This window comes from Scyliorhinus canicula, chromosome 2 (assembly GCF_902713615.1).
Source record: "Scyliorhinus canicula chromosome 2, sScyCan1.1, whole genome shotgun sequence".
Lineage (NCBI taxonomy): Eukaryota > Metazoa > Chordata > Chondrichthyes > Carcharhiniformes > Scyliorhinidae > Scyliorhinus > Scyliorhinus canicula.
This window is the reverse complement of record NC_052147.1, coordinates 69,131,183-69,154,075: the sequence shown is the minus strand read 5'-3', so window position 1 is coordinate 69,154,075 and position 22,893 is coordinate 69,131,183. Positions and strand designations below refer to the sequence as shown.

Here is a 22,893-nt window from a genome sequence, read left to right as displayed (position 1 = left end):
GCCACCATCCTCGACAAAGCAGCCTGCTTGATTATTCTCGCTTCCACAAACATTCAAACCTGCCACCACCAACAAAACAGTCATGATGTGGAGATGCCTGCGTTGTACTGGTGTGGGCACAGTAAGAAGTCAGATAACACCAGGTTAAAGTGCAACAGGTTCACCTGATTCACCTGAGGAAGGAGCTCCAAAAACTAGTGAAAAAAACAGTGGCAGCTGTGTGTACCGTCTACAAGACGCACTGCAGTAACTCACCAAGGTTCCTTAGACAGCACCTTCTAAACCCATGGCCACTGCCATCTAGAAGGAAAAGAGTAGCAGATACCTGGGAACTCCGCCACCTGGAGGTTCCCCTCCTCATCACACACCACCCCAACTTGGAAATATATTACCATTCCTTCACTGTGGCTGGTGCAAAATTCTGGAACTCCCTCTCGAACAGCACTGTGGGTCCACCTACACCTCAAGGACTGCAGCGGTTCAAGAGGCAGCTCACCACCACCTTCTGAAAGGCAAATAGGGATGGGCAATAAATGCTGGCCTAGCCAGTGACGTCCACATCCCGTAAATATATATTTTTTAAATGCACAAGGACTAAGCAGACTGAATGCTTCTAGTTCTCCCTCATTGTCAGAACAAGTGTCCAGTTGTATCACTGAGATGTCAGCAACCATCACATAATGGCCGTAGTTGAGAAGAGGGCATCAGTGAGGATTCCAACCCATCAGCCATGCTGTAGGAATCGAGCGAGACCAGACTACTCATAGATCATCTCTCCTCATCCTGCTGATTAAGAAGGCATGACTCTTCTGAGGAGTTTCACATGGCACATGGGCCGAAGTATGGCATACCAGCGCAATCTGACTCTGATGGAGGAGGTTGCACTGGACATTGTGAGGGCCCTATCATAAAATTCCTTGGGTGATGGCGAGGTGGGAGGTTGGGTAGAGGTGTGTCATTTAATTGCTCTATTTTTCAGGTGAAGAGCATGGTGACTATTCAAGCCCAATGCAAATTGTGTCTCTTCAACCACTATCATTTATGGGTTAGTTGTATCTGCTGTGTAGCACATGCTCTCATCATCATCTTCTGGTATTTCCCATAGGGCCTGTGGCAAGGGGCGAGCTAAGTATTCCAGAAGATTCATCATGGCCTCTTCAGCATGGAAGACCTCACGGAGCCTCATCATACCTCCTTTCTATCCACCAGTGTAGACACACTTACCTCAGTTGGATCAAAATCAAGACTAGAATAGGGATCACTGGGTGAGAAGCACATCACATGTGGGCTGGATGAGAGAGTCAGCTGTTAGTAGCCATAAATGGAGGATGGAGGACAGACACAGTCCTGCTTCACTGGGTAAAGATGCTGGGACTTGGCTGTCACAATACCAAGGGAACATCAGAGATAGATAAATTTCCAAATGACTCAGATCCTTGAGGCGTTGTGGGACAATGGGCAGACAATGGACGGATCCATAGAGCACATAAGCACCACTCTGACTCAAGGATTTGAGGACACCCTCTGGGAGAGCCATCTGCAGCATCACTCTGAGTTTGCGCAGGAACAGCACATGCACAGAAGGAGTTTGACTTTCTGTTACATGGAGTACTCCGTGTTGATGGTGCAGTGATGTTGATGCTGAGAGTCAATGCGAGCTTGCGGCCTAGCCCATGGCTTCATCCAACAAGCAAAGGCAAAATGAAAAGGTTGATGCAGCTGAAGAGGTTGTTGAGGGGGCTGGCCCTTAGGGAGCACCAGTGTCATCCCTTGCACGTTCAGCACCTCCAACTCAAAACCATCCATGCCTCAAAGCACTGTGACAAATACTGTCTCTGCAATGATGCAACACCCTCAGGAGGTGCTCCCCAATGCACAGCCAAGATTAAGACAAAAACCAAGGGTATCTCAGCTGTGAACAGAGACAAGAGAGTAAGCTGCCTCCACCGCATGTTCATCCATGGGGAGAGTACCTCGTGGAAAAGAGCACGAACGCAAGGCACTAGATCATTAGTTGTAATTTATGGGTTGCCTTGTTGAAGTTTTCTCAATCTGTCTATTTTTTATGGAATAATAATAATTACTTATATTCTCACTAAATGTCCTGAGGGGAGATTGAGGTGTAGTGGCAAGATCACTAGATTGGTAATCCAGAGGCCGAGACAAATGCTTTAGAGGCATGGATTCAAACCCAAACATGGCAGCTGGTAAAATTTGAACTAAATTAATAAAATCTGGAATTGAAAGATAGTTTCAGCAATAGTGACCATAAAACATTTGTGAGAACCCATCCGGTTCACTAATAATATCCTTTAAGGAAGGAAATCTACTGTCCTTTTCTGGCCTACCATAATGGGGTGGCACAATGGCAAAGTGGTTAGCACTGCTGCCTCACAGCACCAGGTTCAATTCTGACCTCGGGTGACTGTGGAGTTTACACTTTCTCCCCGTTTCTGCGTGGGTTTCCTCTGGGTGCTCCAGTGTCCTCCCACAGTCCAAAGATATGCAGGTTAGGTGGATTTACCATGCTAAAATGTCCCTTAGTGTGTCTAAAGGTCAGGTGGAGTTACGGGGATAGGGCAGGGGAGCGGCCTGATGTGCTCTTTCGGAGGGTCGATGCAGACTCGATGGGCCGAATGGCCTTTTTCTGCGCTGCAGACATTCTGTCTGTGAGTCTAGATTCTCATGTCCTCTGAAATGGCCTGCAAGTCACTTAAGTTCAAGGTCAATTATGGATGGGCAACAAATGCTGGCCTTGCCAGCAAGGCCACTCCACATGATAGAATAATTTTTAAAAAATCAAACTTGTGCATTATTAATGCTTGACCTAAATAGAGAAACAAAGGGTAATGGGGCTGGGCGGGTGGGGGGTGGTGGGGATGTACAATGTCACAATAGTCTGCTCCCATCTCAGGTTCTGCTTGTTTTTATCATCATGGTTTCCTCAGTACATTCGGCATCTCTCATGGTTCCCCACGCTGTTAGTGTATGGTGCACCCTGCAATGGCCCTTACATTGATATTTCCATGGGCCTCCTTGACAATTCAAAACTGTTCCTCTGAGGTCTGTTAATGAGCTCATCAATGGGCTAGAGAAGTAGATAACTAGATGCCTGCAGGTTTCTGACTACACCTCACCTTTGAAAGGCTGGGTCACATTCTGGAGGTGCCAGCATCCAGCGGTGTTTTCGGGAAACTTGATTTTCAATGCACACTCACGTCTCTGCTCACCCTCACCAGCAACTGAAAATCTAGCTCCACAGATTTGTTCCATCAGCAAGTCTGCAAACCTTAACCTGCCCAATTCTGTCCCTGCTCCAGCTCCATTGCTACTGTATCATTCAATTATCTATTTGAGACCTTTAGACTCGACTATTCCAACACCCTGCTTGTTGGCCCACCCTCAGTAAACCTCAGGTTATCCAAAGCTCTGCTGCCTGTGTCTTTACTCGTGCCAATTCCCGTCCACCAATCACCCTTGTACTGGCTGACTTAGTTAGATAATACCTCACTTTTAAAACTCTCATTTGCTTTCTCAAATTCTTCCCTGGTACCTCTTTTCTGATCTCTGTAACATCTTCCAGCCCTGCAAGGTTTTGAGATGCATTCCTCCAATTTGTGCATTATCCTCGATCTCACAACTCCAACCCTGATCTCAATGCCAGGGTGCCAGGTGACAGTGCCAGGTTGATGTCCAGCCACGCCCCTAACCATCCGGAGACACTAACGGCCTTGGAGACCCTCGGCATGGTCATAACATCTATCCACAAAAGTAAATGGCGGCTGCGAGAAGGTCCTCTTAAGGAGCACTTCGACTTTAATTCCCGAGTAGTGTCAGTTTCTTCAATGGTCGAAAACAATCTCCAGTTCAGGCATGCTGTTCGGACAAGAGAAATGAGGAAGACCCACTATGAAATTAAAGCAGTCAGACAGAGCACCTGGTTTTTCTGGAAAGAACAGAGGAAACCCCAGCAGAAAAAAAACTGTGGTTAGAAACAACACATGCTCTTTCTAGGAAGCACTTCAGAACAAAGAAACAGCCTCTTTGAAAACAAGCTATGTTTAAAAATAACACCTGTTCAAAAACAAACAAAGCTAATCCCTCCTTTGAAATAGCCTGGACCCTTCAACCAATATGCTTGTAAAAGGTAATGGAAGTTGAATGTAAACAATGCAGTTCAGAGCTTTTAGGCTTCTTAGCAAGCCCAGATATTTGAAAAAGCTTCAATGTGCTTCAAAGATTTTTAAGGTTTAAGAGGGAAGAATTTTAACTTCATCTGGCAGATATCTGAAACTGATGTGCTGAAGGAGAGTTTAAAGATTGCCAAAGCTACAGAGGGAAGCCACTGCATTCAACTTTAATCTCACTAATGAGATAAAAATGAATGCAAAAGAGTTGTGATCAGGTTCTCGCCCTTTCTGGGTTAGACTCTGATCACGCCAATTGGAGCAGGGCGGACGAATGGGAAACTCATTTGTGCCTGGTTCAAATGCTGTTTTGGGCTCTCTCATAATTCACCTGACATAGCGGGATATGCGCCGTGGGCAATGCGGCCGAAGAATCGCTCCCCCCCACCTTGTTTGCATTGCTGTCCAATTTTGTTTGATAATGTTCGTGTGAAGTGACCTGCACTGATATATAAGATGCAAGTTGCTACCTTTGTCGTTAGGTATGTGGCCTCATTAAAATTAAAACCTGGAACCTGCCTGCTGAGAGTGGGCTGGATGACCATTGTCCTCCCCTCCCCACACACACCCCCACCCCCAAACTCCAGCCCACCTCTGTTAAAAGCAGAAATGTGCGGCTTCAAGTTGTGTTGTGCTTAGAATTGAACATTTTTCATTTATACATTTTCACCCGATCCCAAATTGTCTGCTTTTCTGGTGATAGTGGGGGTGGTGGGGTTGGGGCGATGGGGCGAAGGGGTTAAAATGACCCCATCATTTTGGCAGATTATTTCAATATGATTTAATTAGCAAGTCCTGATTATCAATCTATCATCTTTCCCGTGTGTACTCGTTTTCTCCCTCTGTCTTAGTCTCTTGGAGGCCAACAGGAGATCCCACTCAAACGAACTGAACCGAAAATAAGCATCTGCCTCCCCTGAGATGAACATCTTGTGCTCCATCTAGTGGACCACGGGCACTCGATAAATTCTCCCGAGCTAAGTCCACTAAGTCAGAGTGACCAACAGCCATGAGATTTGAAGCTGCACCCTTCTGTCTGGCAGGCATATAAGAAAATGATTAATTGAGACAACAGCCTGTTCCCAACTGCACTCACCTCTCCAGAGCTTTGCTTCAGAATTGGTCCATTTGATTTCGATAGCTTTGTCTGTTTGGGGAAAAATACATGATTTTATTTAATCGGCTTTTCCAATGATAATGTTGTTCAGTGCACTTAACTTATTTGTCATTATTTTTCAGTAGCTGTGTAATCTAATGGACCCATTATAAGTAATGAATGAATGCACCTAGATTCTGAACTGTTAATTGCACTCAGCAATGTCCGATATCACATGTAAAGCCATGGAAACTGTTAGTCAAATTATTTGCTGTATCTCCTGTACACAGCTCCTGTTTATTGAGCAAAATAAATGTTCCTTCTTGCATCTGTTTCAAAGCAGACTGGATCTACAAAATTCTACTCAATACATAAATAAGAAATGCTGCTTTTTTTTCACTGAATTCTCTTCTCACTATGGGCAACAATACATCGCAGCTGGCATTCTACTCTTCATTAATCTTAGTAAAATAGTAAATGTGAGTAAAGAAGGTGCTGTACTGCCATGGGAAAATGGCAATAAATTATTCAACTTGTATATCCATAAGGGTACTTCTACCTTCCACCAGAATCTCAGCAGAACCCTCGAAGAAACAGTGCCAATGGTTAAAAATTGCTGTTCATGCCATTTCTCCGAGGGTTCCCTGCAGCTATGGTAGTAGATCATGAGAATATTGGCAGACATTCAACCCTACAGGTGTACTGCTGTTTTAGAAACATAGAAAATAGGTGCAGGAGTAGGCCATGGACCCTTTGGGCCTACACCACCATTCAAGATGATCATGACCAATCATGAAAATGTTGAAAATCTTTTTTTGAATGCGAGTCCCGGTCACAATATCAGCATTCATTATCCATTCTTAATTTGCCCTTGAATAGCCAGCTTCTCCATGATAGAAGGCAGCTGGGATTTAGCCACATTGTGTGGCCCTGGAGTAACATGTCAGTCAGACTGGGGAAGGACAATACATTTCCTCCCCTAAAGGACATGTCAACCAGATGGGTTTTTTTTTTGAATGGAAATCCAGTAGTTTCCTGATCATTAATAATGAGACGAGTATTTTGTTCTCGATTTATTGATTCATTGAACTGAAATTCCCTCTGCTGTTGTGGCGGAATTGGAACTCATGTCTGCAGCGCATTAGTGCGGCCCTCAGGATTACTAATTCAGTAAGGTTATAAATATGCTGCTGACCCCACATTATTATTCCTCAAAAAAACAGTCAAAGTAAATGAAAAATAAACACAAAATGAGTTTTCATTCTTTTAAAGCTTTTTAAATACAATTACTCTTCTGTTGCAAAATTGTTCACAAGTGAAAGTTACGTGGTCCTCCTTAAGAGATGTTCAGCAAGAGGAGGGCCTGGTATTTAATGATGTGGAGATTACATTCACAGCACCCGAAAAAGGATGTGAGAATTGCATTGCAAGATAAACATGCAAGAAAGAAGAGAAGAGAAAATCGCCTATTGTCACAAATAGGCTTCAAATGAAGTTACTGTGAAAAGCCCCTCGTCGCCACATTCCGGCGCCTGTTCGGGGAGGCTGTTACAGGAATTGAACCGTGCTGCTGGCCTGCCTTGGTCTGCTTTCAAAGCCAGTGATTTAGCCCTGTGCTAAACAGCCCCAGGGCATATGTTGACTTCAATGCGGACAGCATGTCAACTTCATGATACCTTCTCATTCCAATAATTTCAGCCTGCATTCAGCACTGATCATTGGTTGCAAACACCAACGGTGCACCCAAAATAGAGTGCTGCTCACACCAATAAAAGCTAGCCAAAGGGAACGTGATTGCGGCTGGAGTAGGTGCTGGTAGATGTGTGGCAAATGAATCTGACCTGGGAAACATTGAAAAACGCCACAACATGGGAGCGAATGAGCGACCACCGAGAGTCACAGGAGGCCTTGCTGGAGGTGTGGAATGGGGGATGCCCTGTATCCTCATGGGGCCAGACGGCCCTGAAGTCACACACTCAGAAGGCAGTAGGAGCAGATCGATGTGCTGGTCAATGCCAGGGGTTTACCCAGGGCCGGCTCAAGGCACCGGCAACTCGGGCAGTCGCCCGGGGCGCCATGTGCTAGGGGGCGCCAGAGACTCGGGTCCCGCGCATGCGCAGTTGGGCCGGTGCCAACCAGCGCATGCGCGGTGGCCGCCCTCCCCCAGGGCGGCCCCCCCGGCTCGGTCCACCCCCCCGGCTCGGTCCGCTCCCCCGCTCGGTCCCCTCCCCCGCACCCCCCTCGGGTCCGCCCCCCCCCCGCCCTCGGTCCGCCCCGCCCTCGGTCTGCCCCACCCTCGGGTCTGCCCCCCCTCGGCCCCGCCCCCCCGCCTCCCCCTCGGCCCCGCCCCCCCGCCTCCCCCTCGGCCCCGCCCCCCCAAGGGCGCCGAAGTTCAGCTTGCCCGGGGCGCCAGCAACCCTAGGGCCGGCGCTGGGTTTACCACTGTGTATCTGGATTCCAAGAATGTGAATGATTTCACATGAATAATCGATGCCAATGAATGCATCCTCAAATGCCAATGCCTATCAATTGAATCATTAATCTTTTTCCTTTAAGTATATTGCAAACGTAGAATAGAACTATAGAATTCCTGCAGTGCAGAAGGAGGCCATTCGGCCCATCATGTCTGCACAAAGCTTCTTAAAGAGCACCCCACCTAGGCCTGCGCCCCTGCCCTATCCGTGTAACCCCATAACCCCACGCAACCTACACATCTTAGGACACTAAGGGGCAATTTAGCATGGTCAATTCACCTACCTGCACTTCTTTGGACTATGGGAGGAAACCGGAGCGCCTGGAGGAAACCCACACAGATACAGGAAGAAAATGCAAACTCCACACAGACAGTCACCCAAGGTGGGAATTAAACCCGGGTCTCTGGCACTGTGAGGCAGCAGTGTTAATCACAGTGCCACTGTGCCGCCCATAAAAGTGTGAGGTTTTTGCACTGGAGTCATCAGTCAGGTTATTAGCAATACTTATTGCCCACAAGTACCCTTTGATTTGCCATGGTAACCCGAATGCAGTTGGTGCTGACGTCTTCTAGGATACCTGGCATGGAACTGCATGGTTTACTGCAAATGGTCCACTAGTTGCACTTTGAGGGATTGGAATCTGAGGTTTGGGCTGCAGATTTCAGTGAAGACATCCTATTTCAAGGGAATGCCAACGAGTGCTCTTATTAGAAAAAACTTACCACACCAGTCCCACACAACTATTAAAAACAGTAAATATATATAGAATCAAAACATCAGCCAGAAAAAATTGATCAACAACAAACCTGTTGTGATTCCTTTAAATCAGGGCTTTCCAAACCGTAAGTGGTGGTCCCGAGTGCAGTCGTGAGCCAACATTTTTGGGGTTGTGAGCTCTGAGGCAGCAGCAGCTACCATGGAGTTCGGATTGAGTGATCACAGGTCTAAGGCCCCTTTAAATCCTTATTTTTTTTCTATTGAAGAGCATAGCATAATGGACAGATCATTGAGGCATGATTATTGCTGCACAAAAACCCAGCAAAAAGGTAGGTTGGAATCTCCAGTTCCGCAGCCATGTGCTTCTTGGCGGTGCACCGTTCGCTGGCTGTCAAATTCTGTACTCCATCGCTTGTCAATGGCCTTTCCCATTGAAGTCGCCACCCGCCTCCGGAAATCACACAGGCAGGGGTGCGCTGCCAGCGGGAAAGTAAATCACAAGTTTGGAGTATTACAGCCTCTGTTCAAACAATTCCAACTGCTGAATTTCTACCCTCTCCCTCCCTCCAGCATCCCACTCAGCAGCTGCACACACGCCTGCCACACTCCTCAACCCCTGGGGTCACACAAAGTCTGAGGCATTAAAATGGGTTCACACTGGGAAAATGTCCACAAAGTCTATTTTAAATTGGACTGATGGGGTTCTCCTTTCAACTGATGAAGGAGTGTTAGCTTAAGCCTTTCCATTCACCTGAAGAAGGAGCCGTGCTCCGAAAGCTCGTGTTTGAAACAAACCTGTTGGACTTTAACCTGGTGTTGTAAGACTTCTTACTGTGCTCACCCCAGTCCAACGCCGGCATCTCCACATCATAGCTTAAGACAAGGCATTGGCTGGAGCATTGAGCTTCGGAATGGCATCCCTGCCTTCAAATCAGAATTGGACTCCCATTGGCGTTATGGATCTCCCTGCAGGCAGTTCACCACGAGTTCACTATTTCTGTCAGTAATATAGTACATGCTATAGACACCTAAAAGGCACTTGTCATGCCCCAAAATAACGGATGCTGACAATGTGCAATTTTTTACCCATGGCCTCAAACTTTGTGCTGTGAACAGACATCTTGACATCTATTGCGAATTGAATGATTTGTTAGCTGCCTGAAAAAACATCATCAATCAAACTTATATGGCCATTGTGACCGACTGATAATGTATTTTCCAGGCAACTAAAAAAAAATCAGGGTTCAAACTGAATGGTTAACTAGTGTCCGCAACATTCATCAGGTATTTCACTGATCTTTAATTTTTTCTATTTCTTTTTAAAAAATTAATGTTTTTGTTCTTGGCATATTAGTGTAACTTTTAAAATGTCTTTTAAACAGTTAATATAATTGTGTCAATAATTCTACATGTATTTAGTTTTTCTTATTTATTTTCGACCTGCAATGTTATTAAATGATTCTAAGTGTAGCTTATGTTGAAATGAAAAATGAAATGAAAACGAAAATCACTTTTTGTAACTAGTAGGCTTCAATGAAGTTACTGTGAAAAGCCCCTAGTCGCCACATTCCGGTGCCTGTCCAGGGAGGCTGTACGGGAATCGAACCGTGCTGCTGGCCTGCTTGGTCTGCTTTAAAAGCCAGCGATTTAGCCCAGTGAGCTAAACCAGCCCACATGCAGAAGATCGGTAAAGATTAAGCTGAGGAAGGGAAATTGGAACTTCTCCAATGAAGAAATGAACAGTGTCCTAGATGAGGTGGAAACAAGGCACGACTGCACCCTGGAAAGTCCAGAGTGCTGCTTGGAATGAAGTAGGTCAACGCAAATAACATCATAGTTAGAATGGTGGATCAATGACGTAAGAAATGTTATGATTTAATGTGTGCTTCCAGGCTATGTATACACTTACAAAAGTTCATTTCTGAAACTTCAAATAGTAGTTTATGAGTTGAAGAGGAGAAAGCTCACAAGGTGTTGTTTTTGTTTACTAATTTTATGAGTTATCGTGAAATGCAATTGCCTTGGAGATGGCGCTGACTTAACTTCGCCTAAAGCTCTTGATTTGGAAATGCATAAAAGGTAGATGTTGATTTTGTTCACTGATTTTATGAGGTGCCCTAAAATGCAGTTGCTTTGCAGATGGCCTTGACTTTGTCTACGTGTTATAATGAAAGAGAAAGTCTGCCGCGGACAGATTTTTAGCTAATATGTGTCACTTGACAAGGCAGCAATATTTTTTTTAAATATCATTTATTCCTCTAAGACAATTAAAGCTGACCCATAATTCATAGAATAGAATCCATAGAATCTCTACAGTCCGGAAGGAGGCCATTTGGCCCATTGAATCTGCGCCCACCCTCTGAAAGAGCACCTTGCCAAAGCACATTCCCCCACCCTATCCCCGTAACCACACATCCCAACCTAACCTAAACATCTTTGGACGCTAAGGAGTAATATTCAGTCCACCAAACCTGCACATCTATGGACTGTGGGAGGAAACCTGAGCACCCGGAGGAAACCCACGCAGATACGGGGAGAATATGCAAACTCCACACAGTCGCCGAAGGCTGGAATTTAATATGGGTCCCTGGAAATGTCAGGCAGCAGTGCTAACCGCTTTATTGACTGGAGGAGTGGTGCCATTCATCAAGGACCTGATGGAACAGGAGCAGTTTGTGAGGTGGTTACTTAGTGTCTCTAACCCCAGGGTAAGCAGTGGTGTATCAGATGTGGTGATGAGAAAAGTTGATGTAAAAAAGCTGAGTGTTCAAACACTCAGCTGGATAATTAATCTGTGACAAAACAAATTGTGATTTTTTTTAACCTCTTACAGATGCCATGGACATGATAGATGGCAATGGAGGTCAGTTTTCTCCAACGTCCAAGTATTATGGGCTAGGGTTTAGAGAACACCAAAGTATATCCATGGAGTTCACCTGACCCACAACTTTTAATAGATTTTGGTTGTGGGGAGCACAAGGGCCCACTTTACAGTTGTGATGCAACAGAAATCTAAAGTATGGTAAAACAAAAACAATATTTATTCTATGAATCCATTAGTCAAAAACCCTTTTTAACAAAGACAGTAGGGTTGCAGTCCTTACAGAAACATGTATGACTTTGAAATTATCAAGTGATCTGGAGATATTCTTTAGTAGGCACAGAGAGAGAGACCTAAACACCTCCTTGGTTTGACTGCAGCGCCCCAACTGAAAAATGAAACAAAAAATAGCTTCCAGCTCAAACCGAAAGTAAAAATCCAGAAACACAGCTTAGCTCCACCCACACAATGACATCACTGCAGCTATTTGATAAACACACTTTTTTTAAAGGGACCCTCACATTACACAAGTACCTGAGAGGGATCGTAATGGGATGGAGATGAGTGCATCACACTAAAGTGGCATAGCAGCTGAGGCAGAAGAGGCAGTGGTATGTCAGGAGGGTGAGATGTCTGATTTTGAAGGTGGTGCTAGTGACAATTCAGTGTTAATTCTAAATATAAAAGTACCTGAGGAGGCAGAGGAGGCTTGCAACGATGTGGCTGCTGTGGTGGAAGAAGGGTGCACAGGACCTTCAGGAGGTGGGGTGTCGGTGGCCTTGGGAGCAGAAGTTCTGCCATTTCCATCATTACATGGACAACATGAGGCCCACGCTGATGATGATAAAGATACTGTGATGTGCCTTGAGCGCATCTATCAGGATCGGTTCCAAAGTGATGAAAGTTAAAATGGCAATTCTAACTGGCTTCTGCAAGCTTTGATTGATTGAAAGATAGATGTTAGCCAGCATCTGCAAAGACACAATGGAGGTTATGAGCCAGCGTAGTGAGGTTCATGTCCATCATCTACAGTTCATCCAAAAGCAGAATGATGTTCTGAGCCAGCATCTGCAAATAACAAGTGAGATTCTTCAGCAGCATATTGCATTATGAGGTTCTTTGTCAGATTCCGTCTAAGATTATCGCCTGCACCTTCTAGCTAGTAATAACCCATTGCAGAAAAACCTGACCCACTGACAACAATACTAATGACACCATTTAGGACCACCAGTAATGAAGCATAGAAATGATACAACAGTGCTGAGCTGTTCAAAAGCCAAATCCGACTGGTTATGGGTTCAGGTGGTCTGAAGGCCCTATAATCCTTACATGTCTTGTTATCACAATTGTTTGAGGAACGGCAGCCTCTGCCACGACAAATACAGCAACCCATCAGGTAGCGGCGAAGACAATAGGAATATTAAAGTCACGTCTTTGTTGCCTGGACAGGTGAGGGGGCACTTCACAGTACTTGCTTGTGATATTTTCGAAGATTGTGGTAACATGTTGTGCGGTGCACAACTTGGCCTTCAGGAAGGACTGACCCTTCATGCTGAAGATGATTTGGTACCTGTGCAGGCAGTATTGTAGGCAGTCCACATTCACCTTTTATAAGCTCGACCCTGCAGTAAACCGCCCCCAAGTCTTAACCCAGCATGTTTTCAAGTTATCCCTGTTTACTCTCTGTATTTGCATTGTGGTGATAACCACTGTAGTTATGCGTACTTGCAGTAGGGGGTTGTATGCCTGTACCTGTAATACAGGCTCCTCCGGTAAGCCCCTGCCGGCTAGCTCCACCCACAGGGAGCTTGTGTATAAATGTATGAGAGCCACTCAGACCCTCAGTCTACAGTTGCAGATGGAGGGACAACATCGTACAACAATAAAGCCTCTATTGAACCAATCTCTCGGCCTTGAGTATAATTGTTATCGCTACATGCATATTACTGCTACCCCATCACCCTCACTCAAGTCTCTGAGTGGAATGTTATAACCACATTGCAGAGGGGGCAGGGCCATGAATTGCGATGAGCTGTTTAACGTCCATTGACTTTGGCAGGACAATGAAATCCCACTGGCCCCCTGAGGTCATAAGTTCAGCTGGTCTGGAGGCCCTGTAACCCTTCAATATCTTGTCCTCCCCACTGTTTGAGGAATGGTAAGCTCTATCACTGCTGGTAAACATGAATCAAAGGTTGTTCTGACATCTAGGTACCTTCCTCAATTTTCCTCTACTGTCGTTTGGGAGGGACCCTTCGAGGGTTGAGGAGGAGGTACCTCCTGTGTCTCCTGACTGAACCCTCTGTTGTGCCAATCAGGTATGACCAGGATTGGTCATTGTCTTTTCAGATGATAGTGCCTTTCGAAGTCTTCAGCACAGATCTTCTCACCTTTTTTGTAGCTGAGTCAAGTATCTGGTGTATTCCAAGCACGAAGTGCATTCCATTCACTCAAGTGTGTGTCTGGAATGCACTTATCTCTCTTTGATGTGGTCAAATGTAAACATTGGGGTTTCACCTCTTAGAGTCACTGATCCATGAAGGGAGATGAATAAATCAAGGCTGCAGCTGGTTTGTGGAAGCAATCAATCACAGCCCACTCCTAGAAATTTGTGAATGGCTTGCAGCTAATAAGACCATAAAACATAGGAGCAGAATTAGGCCATTTGGCACATCATGGGTGGCATTCTCCCCTACCCGGCGGGACGGGGGGTCCCGGCATAGGGGAGTGGCGCCAACCACTCTGGCGTCGGGCCTCCCCAAAGGTGCGGAATTCTCCGCACTTTTGGGGGCTAGGCCCGCTCCGGAGCGGTTGGCACCACGACGACTGGCAGCAAAACCGCCACCAGCAGCCTTTTAGGCCCGCCGCCCGGCGGCAGGGATGGCCGAAAGGCCTTCGCCGGTTCGTGCATGCGTCGGTGGTGACGTCAGCGTCAGCTGCCGCTGACATCACCACCGGCGCATGTGCGCTGGGGGATTCTCTTCCGCTTCCGCCATGGCGGAGGCCGTGGCGGCGGCGGAGGAGAAAGAGTGCCCCCATGGCACTGGCCCGCCCGCGGATTGGGGGGCCCCGATCGCAGGCCTGGCCACCATGGAGGCACCCCCCGGGGTCCGATCTCCCCGCGCCCCCTCAGGACCCCGGAGGCCCGCTCGCACCGCTGATCCCGCCACCACCAGAGTTGGTTCAAACCGCAGCGGCAGGAGAGGCCTCCCAGCGGTGGGACTTTGGCACATCACGGGCCGGAGAATCGCTGCAGGGGCCTCGCTCGTCAGCGCGGACGTCACGCCGATCGGCGGGGCGTGACTCCCGCCACAGCCAATTCCCGGGTGGCGGAGAATCTCTGCCACTGTGGGGGCGAGATTTTCGGCGGCCCCAGGCGATTTCGCCCCTGGTCTGCTTTGATCATGGCTGATAGTTCCTCATCTCTATTCTCCTGCCTTCTCCCTTTCATCCCTGATCCCCTATGATCTATGATCGTCCTGCCAGCTTTCCGTAACCTTTCAACTCATTACTAATGAAAAATCTGTCTCAACGACTTCCGGTGGCGGCGATGACGTAGGAAGCCGCACATTTGGGAGCTCCCGATTCAAACGGACTTTTCGGCTCTTTTTAGAGCCCAAAACGGAATTTTTTCGACGTCTCCCGGTGGGAGAAGGTGTGCTGATCGACTTTCTCCGCATTTCATGACTCGAACTCGGAGTGGAAGGGGGGAGAAAACGGAAGCAGCTCCCCAGAAAAAACGGGGGAAGGATTCCAAGATGGCGGCTGGCGGAGCACCAGAGGAGTGGAGGCTGTGGGCGCAGGAGCAGCAAGCTGCTCTCCTGCGCTGTTTTGCAGAGTTTAAGGCTGAGGTGCTGAGCTCTCTGCAGGAAACGAATAAAAAGCTTTCAGAGATTCAGACGATCCAGGGTGTTGCCATCCAGGCGTTGCAGGCGCAGGCCACTGAACGAGAGGAGGAGGCCGTGGTCCTCATGAGTAAGGTGGAGGGGCACGAGGCACTCCACAAGAAGTGGAAAAACCGCTTCGAGGAGCTTGATCACCGCATGAGGCGGAAGAATCTGAGGATCTTGGGCCTTGCGGAGGGGCCGGAGGGGTCGGATCTGACAAACTACGTGGCCACGATGCTGAACTCGCTAGTGGGGGCCGGGTCTTTCCATCTGCCCCTGGAGCTGGAGGGAGCACACAGAGTACTGGCCAGGAGGCCTAAGGAGAATGAACCCCCCCGTGCGGTGCTGGTGAGGTTCCACCGGTTCAGTGATCAGGAGTGTGTGCTGCGCTGGGCCAAGAGGGTGAAGAGCAGCAATTGGGAGAATTGGGTAGTACGGATCTACCAGGATTGGAGTGCAGAGGTGGCTAAGCGGCGGTCCGGGTTTAATCGGACGAAGGAGGTGCTCTATAAGAAGAAGATAAAGTTTGGAATCTTGCAGCCTGCGCGCCTGTGGGTAACTTTTTGGATCGGCATTATTATTTTGATTCCCCGGACGAGGCGTGGGCCTTCGTGCGGGTGGAGAAACTGGACTCGAACTGGGGGTTGGGGGTTGCGGGGTCGGTTGTAATGCTTTATTGCTGGTTTCTACTGTTGCTGTGTTCTCTTTTTCTGTACTTTTGTAATTTTGATATGGTTATTTATTGGGGTGTTGTTCTGTTTTTTGCTGTGGGGCATTGTTTGAGTTCTGTATCTTGCGGGGGGGTTTGGGGGGGTTTGTTGTATTCAGTATAGGGTTGGGGGTATGGAGTGGGGCTGGTATTTGGGAGCTGCGTCAGAAGGGTGTGGTGGGGCAGTGCGAAAGCGCGGGCTTTCCTCTGGTTTCCCGCGCTGCGGGGCTGGGGGGTGGAGATGATGACCGGGGGGGGGGGGGGGGGGGGGGGGGGGGGGGGGATCCCACTTTGGGAGGGGGAGGGGTTTTGGCGGGAGTTTCCGGGGTCAGCAGAAGTTAGCTGACCCACGGAAGTACAATGGAGGACGGTTCACGGCTAGGAGGGTTCCTAGCCGGGGGGGGGGAGGGAGGGAAGGAAGGGGGAATGCCGGGTGGCTGCTGGCAGGGTCAGGAAGGAGCTGGTGTGGGCCGGGGGGACAGAGGTGAGGTGTTGTCGCTGTGGGGACGGGGTCGGGCGGGGGGTGCTGGCCTGGGGTGGGCAGTCGACGGGCTATGGCTAGTCGACGGGGGAGGGGGGTGGGACGCCCTCTGATCCGGTTGGTCACCTGGAATGCGAGAGGATTGAATGGGCTGGTGAAGCGGCCTAGGGTACTTGCTCATTTGAGGGGGTTTTAGGCAGATGTGGCAATGCTTCAGGATACCCACCTGAAGGTGGCGGACCAGGTCCGTCTGAGGAAGGGGTGGGTGGGGCAGGTTTTCCACTCTGGGTTGGATGTGAAGAACCGGGGAGTGGCAATTCTGGTGGGGAAAGATGTGTCGTTTGAGGCATCTGAGGTGGTGGTGGATAAGGGGGGTAGGTATGTTATGGCTAGGGGCAAGCTACAGGGAGAGAAGGTGGTACTTGCTCGTGTGTATGCCCCAAATTGGGATGATGCGGGCTTTATGAGACGTATGTTGGGACGGGTCCCGGAGCTAGAGGCGGGAGGTCTGATTATGGGGGGGGGGACTTCAATACGGTGTTGGATCCTTCACTGGATCGGTCCAGTTCAAGGATGGGTAGGAGGCCGGCGGCAGCCAAGGTACTGAGAGGGTTTATGGACCAGATGGGAGGGGTGGACCCATGGAGGTTTGTGAGGCTGAGGGCACGGGAGTACTCTTTCTTCTCCCATGTACATAGGGTTTATTCTCGGATAGACTTCTTCGTAGTGAGTAGGAGACTGATTCCGAGAGTGGAGGAGGCCGAATATTCGGCCATTGCAATCTCCGACCACGCTCCGCATTGGATGGAGTTGGAGATGGGGGAGGTGCGGGACCAGCGCCCGTTGTGGCGGTTGGATGTGGGGTTGTTGGCGGAGGAGGAGGTGTGTAGGAGGGTCCGGGCAAGTACTGAGGGGTACCTCGAGGTGAATGATACGGGGGAGGTCCAGGTGGGGATGGTCTGGGAAGCCTTGAGTGCAGTGATTCGTGGGGAGCTGATATCCATCCGGGCACACAGGGACAGGAGCGAGAGGAGTGAGAGGGATCGACTGTTGGGGAAGATGCTGGAGGTAGATAGGAGGTACGCGGAGGCACCAGAGGAGGGATTGTTGGGAGAGAGGCACAGCCTACAGGCTAAGTTTGATTTGCTGACCACTAGAAAGGCGGAGGCACAGTGGAGGGAGGCACAAGGGGCGGTGTATGAACATGGTGAAAAGGCGAGTAGGATGCTGGCTCATCAGCTCCGCAAGCGGGATGCGGCTAGGGAAATTGCTGGAATGAGAGACAAGAGTGGGAATGTGGTGCGGAAGAGGGTAGAGGTGAATGAGGTCTTCAAGGACTTTTACGGGGAACAGTACCGGTCGGAGCCAACGGTGGAGAGGAGGGGAATGGAGAGGTTTCTCGAAGGGCTATCTTTCCCGAAGGTGCAGGAGGAGCAGGTGGAGGGGTTGGGGTCGCCGATTGATCTGGAGGAGCTAGTTAAGGGGATCGGGCAGATGCAGTCAGGGAAGGCGCCGGGGCCGGATGGGTTCCCGGTGGAGTTTTATAAAAAGTTTGTGGACTTAGTGGGCCCCTTGCTGGTGCGGACACTTAATGAGGCGTGGGCAGGGGGGACTTTGCCCCGATGATGTCGCGGGCGCTGATTTCTTTAATCTTAAAGAGGGACAAGGACCCCCAGCAGTGTGGTTCATACAGGCCGATATCTCTCCTTAATGTGGATGCCAAGGTGCTGGCAAAAATCCTGGCCACCAGGATAGAGGACTGTGTGCCAGGGGTTGTACACGAGGACCAGACAGGTTTTGTTAAGGGAAGGCAGCTGAACATGAATGTGCTGAGGTTGTTGAATGTCGTCATGATGCCGGCGATTGAGGGGGAGGCTGAGATAGTGGTGGCGCTGGATGCGGAGAAGGCCTTCGATAGAGCGGAGTGGGGGTGCTTATGGGAGGTGTTGGGGAGGTTTAGATTTGGTGAAGGGTTTATTAGATGGGTGGAGCTGCTATATGAGGCCCCGATGGCGTGTGTGGCCATGAATGGGAGGAGGTTGGAGTACTTCCGGCTTTACCGAGGGACCAGGCAGGGTTGTCCCCTGTCCCCCTTGTTGTTTGCATTGGCAATCGAGCCGTTGGCGATGGCGTTGAGGGATTCAGGGAGGTGGAGGGGTTTGGTGCAGGGTGGGGAGGAACATAGGGTGTCGTTGTATGCCGATGACCTGCTACTGTATGTGGCGGACCCGGTGGGAGGGATGCCGGGGGTGATGGAGCTGCTAGCTGAGTTTGGGACCTTTTCAGGCTATAAACTAAATCTAGGCAAGAGTGAGATGTTTGTGGTACACCCTGGGGACCAGGAGGAAGGAATTGGTAGGCTCCCGCTTAGGAGGGCAGGGGAGAGTTTTAGGTACCTGGGGGTGCAGGTGGCCAGGGACTGGGGGACTCTTCACAAGCATAATTTCACCAGGCTTGTGGATCAGATGGAGGAGGAGTTCAAGAGGTGGGACATGCTGCCATTGTCGTTGGCAGGGAGGGTGCAGTCCGTCAAAATGACAGTGCTTCCGAGGTTCTTGTTCCTCTTTCAGTGCCTGCCCATCTTCATCCCCAGGACCTTCTTTAGGAGGGTAACTAGTAGTATTTTGAGCTTTGTGTGGGCACAAAGGACTCCGAGAGTGAAGAGGGTTTTCCTGGAGTGAGGGAGGGATAGAGGCGGGCTGGCGCTACCCAACCTTTCGGGGTACTATTGGGCTTTCAATATGTCAATGGTGCGTAAATGGGTGATGGGGGGGGGGGGGGGGGGCTGCATGGAAAAGAATGGAGATGGCGTCTTGCAGAGGTACGAGCCTGGGTGCGTTGGTAACGGCACCGTTGCCGCTTTCTCCTAAGAGGTATACCACGAGCCCGGTGGTGGCGGCGACCCTAAGAATCTGGGGACAGTGGAGACGGCATAGGGGGGAAACAGGGGGCTCAATGGAGGCTGCATTAGGTGGAAATCATCGGTTCATCCTGGGGAACACTGATGGGGGATTTCGGGGGTGGCATAGGGTGGGCATCAGTAAACTGAGGGACCTGTTTATTGGTGGGAGGTTTGTGGGCCTGGGGGAACTGGAAGATAAATTTGGGCTCCCCCAAGGGAACATGTTCAGATACTTGCAGGTAATGGCGTTTGCTCGGCGACAGGTGGAGGAATTTCCTTTGCTGCCCTCGCGGGGGGCGATGGACAGACTGCTTTCGGGGGTGTGGGTCGGAGAGGGGAATGTGTCTGACATTTATAAGGTAATGCAGGAGGTGGAGGAGTCGTCAGTGGAGGAGCTGAAGGCTAAATGGGAGGGGGAACTTGGGGAGCAGATAGAGGACGGGACTTGGGCGGATGTCTTGGAGAGAGTCAACTCTTCCTCTTCATGTGCGAGGCTTAGCGTCATCCAATTCAAGGTGCTGCGCCGGGCCCACATGTCCGGGACTAGGATGAGTAGGTTCTTTGGGGGTGAGGACAGGTGCACCAGGTGTTCGGGGAGTCCAGCGAATCATGCCCATATGTTCTGGGCATGCCCAGCACTGGAAGAATTCTGGAAGGGGGTGGCGGGGACGGTGTCGAGGGTGGTTGGATCCAGGATCAAACCAGGGTGGGGACTCGCGATTTTTGGAGTTGCGGCGGAGCCGGGAGTGCAGGAGGCGAAAGAGGCCGGTGTCCTGGCTTTTGCGCTCCTAGTAGCCCGGCGGAGGATCTTGATGCAGTGGAAAGATGCGAGGCCCCCCAGTGTGGAGACCTGGATCAGTGACATGGCGGGATTTATAAAATTGGAGAGGGTCAAATTTGCCCTGAGAGGATCAATACAAGGGTTCTATAAACGGTGGCAGCCTTTTCTGGACTTCCTGGCTCAAAGATAGGTATCTTGGTTAATAGGGGGGAGGGGGGGGGGAGAAGGGGGCGGGGGGGGGAGGGAAGGGGGGTGTTCTTTATTATTGTTTCTATTTTTTCTATGGTTATGTAACTTAATATTGTGCTAATTTAAGTTGTTGTTAATATGTTTTGTTGTTCATTGAGGATGGGCGAATGTTTATGATTGCTATCATTATTGTTATTGTTGGTATTTTATTGCGGTTCGTTGTTATATTAATACAAACTTTTTCAATAAAAATTATTTTAAAAAAAAATCTGTCTCAACTCGTCCTTAAATTTACTCATTATCCCAGCATCCACCACACTCTGGAGTAGTGATTTCCACAGGTTTGCAACCCTTACAGAGAAATAGTTTCTCCTCAACTCTGTTTATGATTTGCTACCACTTATTCTGAGCCTCTGGCCCCTTGTTCTAGAATGCCCTACAAGAGGAAGCATCCACTCCATGTCTACTTTATCCATACCTTTTATCATCTTGGAAACCTAAATTTGTTCTCCCCCCATTCTTCTAAACTCTTGACAGAATAGGCCAAATCTGCTCAGTCTCTCTTCATAAATCAAACATCATGGCTGGGATTCTCTGACCCAGTCCCGACGCCAGCTTCCCCATTCTCCGGCACCATTTTTCGGACGCTGGCTGGATCACCGCCATGCCGGTTGGGGGCCGTTGACAGCGCCCCTCCCCCCCGGCGATTCTCTGGGCCCCAATTGACCGAGTGGCTGACGAGTTTGGCCGAGTCCCGCCGGCGTGGATTACTCACCTCCCACACGGCGGTACATGGAAGGTGGGTGTGCGGGGCCATTCTGGAGGGGTGGGCAGGGGGGATCTGACCCGGGGAGGTCCCCGCAGTGGCCTGGCCCGTGATCAGAGCCTACTGGTCGGCGGGCAGGTTGGTTCCGTGGGGGCTTACTTTAGTCTGCGCCGGGCCCCTGTAGAGCTCCGCCATATTGGCCGGGGTCCGGCATGGAGAAGGGAACCCCTGTGCATGCATGGAAATATGCCGGCCATTCCGCGCATGTGTAGAAATACGCCGGCCGTTTGGCGCTTACACGAACTCGCGCGGGCCGTTTCCTGCCGGCTGGAGTTGCGTGGACCATTCCGGCGGCAACCTAGCCCCCTAGAAAGGTGAGAATTCCTTACTTTTGGGGGCTGTTGACGCCGGAGACGTTGGCGCCGGTTTTCACGTTGGTGTGGTGACATAGCCCCATTATTAGAGAATCCCACCCCACATCCCTGGAATCAATCCAGTGAACCTCTAGTGAATGGATCTGCGGGGTTAAAACATAGGTTCTCCTTCAAGAAATGGACAGGTTGGAGCCTCCAGGTGAGTGTTATAGCTGTAATTGTTTTCACTGACCCTATTTGCACCACTCTCTAGCTTCCAGACAAGGGTCTCTTTACTGAGGGGTGTAGGGTCTGTTGGCAGGAGAGGGGGAGTCCCTCTAGTCAAGTTGTCCCTGGGTTATTACTTTTTCTGAGTTACAAAGCCAGGGCACAGAGTGTGGACAGGTGCGAACCCCTAATTCAGCACCTTGCCTGCTGCAAAAACCAATTCAACTTCAAATTGAATCCAATCCATGGTCCCCACAAGAGAGACATACCAGATCTGAGCCGAAAGGCAGAGCAGATACTACACTTGATATTAGCTAAAAGGCCGAGAAAGCTGTTTATTCACAATTAATTGTCAATTATTTTTTCTTTGGAGTGACCTCAGCCACCTGGCATTCAGGCACTGATTCGAGAATCGGTTTCTCGGACGGCAATTTAAATGTCAATTTCTGTCCACAGCGGAATTTAACTTTTTTTGGAATTGTGCTGTGCAAAACTTTTACATTTGCAGCTTACCATCGCTCATTCCGCTGACTCAGCACACTCTAGTTTTTGAAGCTGGGCCTTCACGGGATTCGATGCATTATTCTGTTGCAGTGAGGAATTTGATTTCTTTGAAGCCTTTGGCTTCCGAGACTTTTTCTCTGAACTTTCCCCTGGTGATTTCCTACTGTGCAGAATGCTCATTCCATCAACAGCCGGCAACACTTTGGGGAAACCAGCAATCTTGTAGAATGCGAGGGACCGCTCCTTCTTCCTCACAGGGGACATCTTGAATCGAATGAACTAGGAAGCCCGAGAAAAAATTGCTTCCCTTACCTCGTGAATGCAAGCCCTCACATCACTCTGGGAAATGCTACACATGTCCCCAGTTCCAAATTGAAATGACTCACTTGCAAAGAATTTCTTATCTGTGCTGAGTTTCTTTGACACTCTTAAGGCAGTCTGGCATTTGGCTTCAGGTCAGCCTTCAATTTTTCCACAGAGGCATCCCATCACTTCCTTGTTGAAGTGTACTGCCCTGGTGCACAACTCCTCTGACATTGTTTCATAGGACAACCTCTGTCTGTCCACTCTCTGGGGTGGGTAATAGATCATCTTGATCTTCAGGCGGGCATGTTGTCTGACTCTTCTCTGATTGTCTCTGCACCTGTGCTGTGCCCTCGGGATAAGTAGCTAGCATGGTTGCAGCAAGCAAAGCATGAATTCCTATTCAAGGTTCGATTTGACTTTAGATTCTGGAATACCTGTTAATGTGATGGTTCACATCAGATTACTGGTGGCTTGTATATGTAATTTTAAACA

General features: G+C 49.3%; 1 pseudogene; it reads right to left on the bottom strand.

The window, feature by feature from the left end:
* Nucleotides 1–21,707: 21,707 nt before the first annotated feature.
* LOC119962561 lies at nt 21,708–21,926 on the bottom strand (annotated as a pseudogene).
* Nucleotides 21,927–22,893: the final 967 nt, after the last annotated feature.